The 8,950-nt window shown below is 40.4% G+C and overlaps 1 long non-coding RNA gene across 2 annotated transcripts; it reads left to right on the top strand.

The window, feature by feature from the left end:
* Positions 1 to 1,597: 1,597 nt before the first annotated feature.
* Positions 1,598 to 4,553, top strand: LOC106567910 (uncharacterized). 2 transcript variants are annotated; one of them, XR_006758357.1, is made up of 3 exons: positions 1,598 to 2,979; positions 3,322 to 3,506; positions 3,898 to 4,553. It is a non-coding gene; the product is annotated as an uncharacterized lncRNA (long non-coding RNA). The 2 variants fall into 2 exon arrangements; XR_001320192.2 differs by having other exon boundaries at positions 1,598 to 3,133.
* Positions 4,554 to 8,950: the final 4,397 nt, after the last annotated feature.

The following is an 8,950-nucleotide window of genomic DNA, read 5'->3' as shown; positions in this document are numbered from 1 at the left end:
TTAATGACTTGGAGAAGATCTGCAAAGAGGAGTGGGACAAAATCCCTCCTGCGATGTGTGCAAACCTGGTGGCCAACTACAAGAAACGTCTGACCTCTGTGATTGCCAACAAGGGTTTTGCCACCAAGTACTAAGTCATGTTTTGCTGAGGGGTCAAATACTTATTTCCCTCATTAAAATGCAAATCATTTTATAACATTTTTGACATGCGTTTTTCTGGATTTTTTTGTTGTTATTCTGTCTCTCACTGTTCATATAAACCTACCATTCAAATTATAGACTGATCATTTCTTTGTAAGTGGGCAAAGGTACAAAATCAGCAGGGGATTAAATACTTTTTTCCCCCACTGTATATGTATGCAACAATTTCATATTTTTTTCTGAGTTACAGTTCATACAAGGAAATCAGTCAATTTAAATAAATTCATTTTGGCCCTAATCTATAGATTTCACATGACTGGAAAGGGGCGCAGCCATGGGAGCCAGGCCCAGCCAATCAGTTTTTTCCCATCAAAATGGCTTTATTACAGACATACACTACTGTTCAAAAGTTTGGGGTCACTTAGAAATGCCCTTGTTTTTGAAAGAAAAGCAAAAAAAAAAATGTCCATTTAAAATAACATCAAATTCATCAGAAATACAGTTGACATTGTTAATGTTGTAAATGACTATTGTAGCTGGAAACGTCAGATTTTCTTTTTTTCATGGAATATCTACATAGGCATACAGAGGCCCGTTATCAGCAACCATAGGCATACAGCAACCAACGTCCCACTGTTCTAATGGGACGTTGTGTTAGCTAATCCAAGTTTATCATTTTAAAAGGCCAATTTGAATATTAGGAAACCCTTTTGCCATTGTTAGCACAGCTGAAAACTGTTTTGCTGATTTAAAGAAGCAATACAACTGGCCTTTTTTAGACTAGTTGAGGATCTGGAGCATCAGTATTTGTGGATTCGATTACAGGCTCAAAATGGCCAGAAACAAAGAACTTTCTTCTGAAACTAGTCAGTCTATTCTTGTTCTGAGAAATGAAGGCTATTCCATGCGAGAAATTGCCAAGAAACTGAAGATCTCGTACAATGCTGTGTACTACTCCCTGCACAGAACAGCGCAAACTGGCTCTAACCAGAATAGAAAGAGGAGTGGGAGGCCCCGGTGCACAACTGAGCAAGAGGACAAGTACAGTAGAGTGTCTAGTTTGAGAAACAGACGCCTCACAAGTCCTCAGCTGGCAGCTTCATTAAATAGTACCCACAAAACACCTGTCTTTACGTCAACAGTGAAGAGGCAACTTCGGGATGCTGGCCTTCTAGGCAGAGTTCCTCTGTCCAGTGTCTGTGTTCTTTTGCCCATCTTCATCTTTTCTTTTTATTGGCCAGTCTGAGAGATGTTTTTTTTCTTTGCAACTCTGCCTAGAAGGCAAGCATCCCGGAGTCGCATCTTCACTGTTGACATTGAGACTGGTGTTTTGCGGGTACTATTTAATGAGGCTGCCAGTTGAGGACTTGTGAGGTGTCTGTTGCACCTGTGTAATGATCATGCTATTTAATCAGCTTCTTGATATGCCACACCTGTCAGGTGGATCGATTATATTGGCAAAGGAGAAATGCTCAATAACAGGGATGTAAACAAATTTGTGCACCAAATATGAGAGAAATAAGCTTTTTGTGGGTATGGAACATTTCTGGGATCTTTTATTTCAGCTCATGAAGCATGCGACCAACACTTTACATGTTGCGTTTATATTTTTGTTCAGTGTATGTATATATATATATATATATATTAGTCCCATAGTGCAAAAACCTTCATAGATGTTGGTCAGTGTATACAACAACAAACAATCTCAAAAATGTGATATGGGTGGATATGAAGAAAAAGATCTGAGGTACCAACAAGAAACTCAATGTCCCAGGAACGCAAGCTATTTAGGATTATATCGTAATGTATTATGAGTCAATTGTGACCGACTCTCTACAAATAATAATGAGTAGTTATTTATGATGCAAGGTTCTTTGTCGATCAGTCAGTCAGCAGTCACCTGCAAGGTCATAACTAGTTACCACAGCCACAAAGTCATAAACCCCAGCTATTTCTACAATTTATCTTCTTATAATGTGATTTTAACCCAACCTCAAATTATGACCAAGCAAATTTTTGTTTACAGACATTTTTTACAATATAGCCAATTTTGACTTTGTGGCTGTGCTATCTAATGGAAAGCTGCCAGCAATGTCGTACAAGCCCAATGGCTCTGAGTTTTATTTTGAGGTATGAGAAATGAGCAGGAGGGCATGGGACTAAGGAGTGTGTAGTTTCAGTGGAAAAAGTGTAGTGTTTCAATTGTGGGGGTGGCCATGTTGCTGGGGATCAGAAATGTCCTGTGTGATTGACACCGGTTCAAGTTTCCAGGGTGATAGTAGTGCAGAATGTGTCATATGCTGAGGCAGTGAGGAAAGTAGAGGATGGAGGGCAAATTGTGAGGGAACCTGAGAGGATCCATGCGAGTAGTAGGTCAGTACAGAGTGACCCGAACCGTTTGTGCTTTACTAAGGTTGACTTCTTGGCGTTTATTGCTATGGTCATTAATTGTACCGGACAGATGAAAAGATAATCCCAGAAAATGTAATTGGTAGTAGCAGCAGCAGAGAGGTTTTTGGGTGTCAGAGATTTTAGTGCAGAAGAACTGTAGAGGGTTTTGAGAAAAGGGGTTCCAGCCTCCCAGGCCAACAGCCTGAAGTAGGATATGTTAGGGCCAAAGTAGTGGGAGTAGTAGTATAGGGTTAAATGGTGGCGCAATTTCCTTTTTCCCCCATTTCCCTTTTTTTGAGAACAAATGTGCAATGCATTTTCTGAATTGTGAAAGGCAGCAATACGCAACAAAGAGGCATCTGCTGGAACACCACACGAATAAGGAGGCGGCGGCTCCGGGTTTCCCGGATGTACAACAAATAGAGAGCAATAGTAATGGTGCCTGGGGTAGGTACTAACTCTGCCATGATTCGTTGACAAGGCCTATGGGAAAATTAAAGGAGTTTTATTAGGGTTTTATTTTTACTTTAGTTATTTTTGGAAATATTTTCTTAACTGTATTTTCTTAAAACTGCATTGTTGGTTAAGGGCTTAAAGACTTGTAAGTAAGCATTTCACGGTCAGGTCTACACCTTTTGTATTCGGCACATGTGACAAATACAATTTCATTGGATTTGATGTAACGTTAACATCATTGGAAATGTAGCTATTGGGAAAGTTTGCTATAATAACTCACCGTTTGGCCTAGTATAATAAGTATTTAATATCTTCTTTCTCTATCCTGAGTAGAAGTGTTCCAAAGGGAAAGTGAGGGACACGCTCAATAACCTGGTCCTCTTCGGCAAAGCCACCTACGACAAACTGATCAAGGAAGTGCCCAACTACAAACTCATCACCCCAACTATTGTATCCAAAAGGCTAAAGGTCAGAGGCTGTCATCGCCAGAGCAGCCCTCCAGGAACTGCTGTCTAAAGGTATACCTCAAACTGGCTTCAGTCCTATTCTCTACCCTTCTTCCTCCTGAACATCAAATATTTAAAGGAATCGACCAGTGTAAGGAATATGGTCAAAAAAACCTCCTGCACAACTCTTTAAAGTACTTGAGGGGGAGTGAATGAATGCACATTCTGAGGGAAAGGGTAGAGAATTGGAACATAGCAAATTGCCAAGTTAAGAATGAATTTGGTTAATCAGTATGTAGCTTTGTATATTGGTTGCATACATGTGACCCATCTATTGGACATGTTCTGCTCCATGAATCTGCAGATTGAAGCCCACGGGAAGTAATTTGTTAATAGCCTCTGTGCTCCCTTAAATGTGCTGTGTATTCTTATCGAGCATATTCTTCCTATCTGCTTTCCACAGGTATGATCAAGCTGGTGGGATCTGTAGATTGCCGCCGTGTGCCAGAGGAGAGGTCTGCTGCTCTGCAGGATGTTTCCCGTGTGTGGGAGATCTTCACCTCCTACTTCTTCGAAGAGAGTGCTGTTCCCTGGTAACATCATAGACTACACTATACACAACCAAAGGCTCTTGTAAGAGCCATCCACATTGCAATAAGAGTATTTTTCCATTTACTTAGCTATGTCAACCACAGTTATTGAATTCCCAGTTTCTCTCCCTTTGATTTCTACTTCTCAGGTGAGGATGCTGTTTAGGTAAGGGTGATGTCTGTACAAAAACAAAACAGGCTCTTTTAAGAATTTTTTGGGAACAATTAGACACCCTATAACCCACACCTACACACTTGTGTATCAATCTGATTGATGGATTGTGTTGTTCAGGTATATTACTGTTGCTCCTTCCACCTTCAAAGAATAGGCAAGACGACCAACCATAGAGAATAGTACTTCATTATTTCTATAACTACGCTATATTGTTTGTACTTGTGTGTCTGTGCATGTTTATCAGTATAAAGTACTCTGCAGCCACTTAATGTGGACACCAGGTGAGGCCACACAAACAGATTCCCTTATTTTCTCAATAACAGTCTCTCTCCTTCACTTCATCCCGCTCCCCCTTCTCCCTAAATCCTCTAGGTTATATCAGCTGTGTCGGTGAACCCCTCCTGCATCTGAACTGGCTACATAGAGGGCACAGCATTATCAGAGGTGAGAGGTCACTTAGTTGGGTCAACAGGAAGTATTATTAAAGAGATGCTTTACATTGAAATACAGAGAGATGTACTAGTCCCAGAGTTAATGATCCAAGGTCAGTTTTGTATTTCACATCCTGATTATTATGACGACTAACAGTGTTAGAATAAAAAAAACACTACTTAATCATGCTGTCACTCTCTCCATCTGTCTCTCGTCTGCAGGTATGTTTTGATGTGAGAGAGGATGCCAACCCCCAGTCCCATCATCGCCACCTCACCCGCTCTTAAGATAAACTTTGGGCCAACTGGGGGCCCAAGGCTGGTTAGGAGACACCGCTAGAGACACTATTATGTAATTGTGATGAACTGAGAGAATTTTAAGTTTAGTAGCACTGTAATTCATTAATCATATGCTGTCTTCCCTGCTCCTCTGTTCTTACCTCTTTCCATTTCTGTCTTTTACACTCTCACACCTCTCTCCCCACCTCCTCTTTCTTCCTATATTTTTATAATGGACACCAGATGTGCATTGTAGTACAGATTGAAATTGTATTTATAATATTACAATAATAATATGTATAATGCATGTATTATGTATTTATAACACTTGGATAATGAACTTCTTTCAAAGCGTTTCACGTTCTCTGATTGAAATTAAGTCTCTCATTTAAATACTACACCTATCCTGTGTCCTCAGATCAATGCAGATGAAGGAAATTAGATATTGAGATTGACCGGTTTTAGAGTATTTACATGATGCATTGGAAGTGTAGTGTACTGTTTTTAAATTGTTTCTGTGTATATGAACTACAAATCACCCTTTAATAGTAATGCCTGCCTCAGACCACTAGTTGATCAGCTAATGCCCAGTGTACACTAGCACGCGGTGCCGCGCGTTGAAACACAGCTTCCCATTAATTTTCAATGGAAGGAAAGCGGAGAGGGCAGGGGACCGTTGTGCGGCACGAAAGTGGCATGGGAGGCAGTGAAAAAGTTAATTTCCCAACGTCATGCAAATCACCAGTGGCGACCACTGGCGACCACTGGGCGATGACCAATCATATCAAGTGGTTCCCATGATGAATTTGACGCTATGCGATTACAAGGTAGGATACTTTATTCAGCAAAGATGGCTGACAAAAATACTTGGATGGAAGCAAATGGAAGTAAATATAACATAATGAATCGTGCAAAAACGTTGAGAAGAATATGTTAATGTTGAGAAAATGATTATGCATATTTTTTGGTCATAAAGTACATTTACGAAAATCACTATTTAGCAAGCTAGCTGACGAGCTAACATTAGCCATCTAGCTTTATGGGTGAGTATGAAATTGTAATTCTGGTTGTTTAATGTTTTAGGGACTCCTGAAACAACCAGCAAACCAGGCTGTTGTCTTATGAAACAGTGGATGTAAAGACTTAAACATGCTAACACTGTCAGTCATCATAATCATCAGGAGGTGAAATACAAAACTGACCTTGGATCATTAACTCTGGGACTACGACATCTCTATCTGTATTTCAATGTAAAGCATGTCTTTGATAATACTTCCTGTTGACCTGACCAACTGACCTCTCACCTCTGGTCCTGCTGTGTCCTCTATGTAGCCAGTTCAGATGCAGGAGGGGTTCACCGACACAGCTGATATAACCTAGAGGATTTAGGGAGAAGGGGGAGCGGGATGAAGGGAAGGAGAGAGACTGTTATTGAGAAAATAAGGTAGTTAAAGAGACCGTGTTCAACAGGTATCTGTGTGTGTGGCCTCACCTGGTGTCCACACTGTGGCTTCAGAGTACTTTATACTGAAAAACATGCACAGACACACGAGGACAAACAATATAGCGTAGGCCCTCTTACCTATTCTTTGGTGGAGAAGGAGCCACAGTTATACACCTGAACCTGCTTACTGCACAACACAATCCATCGATCAGATTGATACATGAGTGTGTAAGTGTGGGTTTTAGGGCGTGTATTTGTTGTTTTTCAATATGAGTGACTTAAAATAGCCTGTTTTGTTTTTGTACAGACATCACCCCTTTACCTAAACAGCACCCTCACCTGAGAAGTAGAAATCAAAAGGAAAGAAATTGGGAATTGAATAACTCTAGTTGACATAGCTAAGTAAATGGAAGAATACTGTTATTGCAATGTGGATGGCTCTTAAAAGAGCCTTTGGTTGTGCATAGTGTAGTCTATAGTGTTGCCAGGGAACAGCACCCTCTTCGAAGAAGTAGGAGGTGAAGATCTCCTGCTCACGGATTGCCTCTCTTGCTGGATTGTTGGACCCCATCCTTGAAACATCCTGCAGAGCAGCAGACTTCTGCTCTGGGATATGGTGGCGAGCTGCAGATCCCCTCCTGGTCCCCGTGTCCATTCTCATGAAGTTATGCAGGACACAGGTAGCCTTCACACTCCTGAATTCCCCAGGAGACAGTCCCAGATGGCCCTGGTCGCCCAAACTTGTAACTATAGGCAATCGTTTTGAAGGAATCTCCAATTGCAAGGTGTCTGTAGGAATATGGAAGATAATGTCATTATTAGATGTTTACATCACCATGTCATTGTGGATTACTAAAGTATAATATATCTTATAACAAATCATGATAACATTGGGATAGATGCATGTGCACACACATGCATGTGTAGCATGTGACAACAGCAGGATCATTTCAAGTATAGCATCACAAATGAATACATAAATACCACTTGAAGCTTTATTTTTTTATTTCACGTTTATTTAACCAGGTAGGCAAGTTGAGAACAAGTTCTCATTTACAATTGCGACCTGGCCAAGATAAAGCAAAGCAGTTTGACACATACAACAACACAGAGTTACACATGGAGTAAAACAAACATACAGTCAATAATACAGTAGAAAAATAAGTCTATATACAATGTGAGCAAATGAGGTGAGATAAGGCAAAAAAGGCCATGGTGGCAAAGTAAATGCAATATAGCAAGTGAAACACTGGAATGGTAGATTTGTAGTGGAAGAAAGTGCAAAATAGAAATAATGGGGTGCAAAGGAGCAAAATAAATAAATAAATACAGTAGGGGAAGAGGTAGTTGTATGGGCTAAGTCCCCAGGACTAGGACTGAGAACCACTGTTCTTTATTGGGACATCTTCATCTGCATACAGGCTTCTGAGGACAGAAAACATCAGAAGAATCAGACTTCATTATACTCAAATTATACAGCACTGAGCATTATGTTACTATGAGCATGCTTACTGGGAGAGGAACTACACAAAAGCACCTGCCCTATGCAGAATAGCCTACTCTCTCACTTCGACAGTTGGGCTGCTTTCCTTTCACCCTCTGCCATGGCTGTTAGCTAGCTACATACAGATGCATTTAGAGTTTGTTTTTTTACAATGATAAATACACCAAGATAGCTAGCTAATATGAAGTTAGGTAGCTGGTGATATTTAATTAACTTATCTAGCTAGCTATATCGTATGTAAAAGTTGGCCAGCCCTGTAGCTAGTTTGCTAATAATACACCTTTTTTTTTAACTTGTGGACAATTGGACACAGGGCAGAAAAGTTTGTCACCAGAGCAGTTTAGAGCATATTACTATTTACCTGTGAATAAATCCATTAAATGGAGAATGGATTAAACTAAATCAAATAAAATTTTATTGGTCACATACACATGGTTAGCAGATGTTAATGCGAGTGTAGCGAAATGCTTGTGCTTCTAGTTCCGACCATGCAGGAATATCTAACAAGTAATCTAAGAATTTCACAACTACCTTATACACACAAGTGTAAAGGAATGAATAAGAATATGTACATATAAATATATGGATGAGCGATGGCCGAACGGGATAGGCAAGATGCAGTAGATGGTATAGAGTACAGTGTATATATATATATATATATATATGAGATGAGTAATGTAGGGTATGTAAACATTATATAAAGTGGCATTGTTTAAAGTGACTAGTGGTACATTTATTACATCCAATTTTCAATTATTAAAGTGGCTAGAGATTTGAGTCAGTATGTTGGCAGCAGTCACTCAATGTTAGTGATGGCTGTTTAACAGTCTGTTGGCCTTGAGATAGAAGCTGTTTTTCAGTCTCTCAGGTCCCAGCTTTGATGCACATGTACTGACCTCGCCTTCTGGATGATAGCGGAGTGAACAGGCAGTAGCTCGGGTGGTTGTTGTCCTTGATTATCTTTTTTGCCTTCCTGTGACATCGGGTGGTGTAGGTGTCCTGGAGTGCAGGTAGTTTGCCCCCGGTGATGTGTTGTGCAGACCTCACTACCCTCTGGAGAGCCTTACGGTTGTGGGCGGTGCAGTTGCTGTAC

Source organism: Salmo salar, chromosome ssa13 (assembly GCF_905237065.1).
Source record: "Salmo salar chromosome ssa13, Ssal_v3.1, whole genome shotgun sequence".
Taxonomy (NCBI): Eukaryota; Metazoa; Chordata; class Actinopteri; order Salmoniformes; family Salmonidae; genus Salmo; species Salmo salar.
This window is presented reverse-complemented; position numbering and strand designations above follow the sequence as displayed.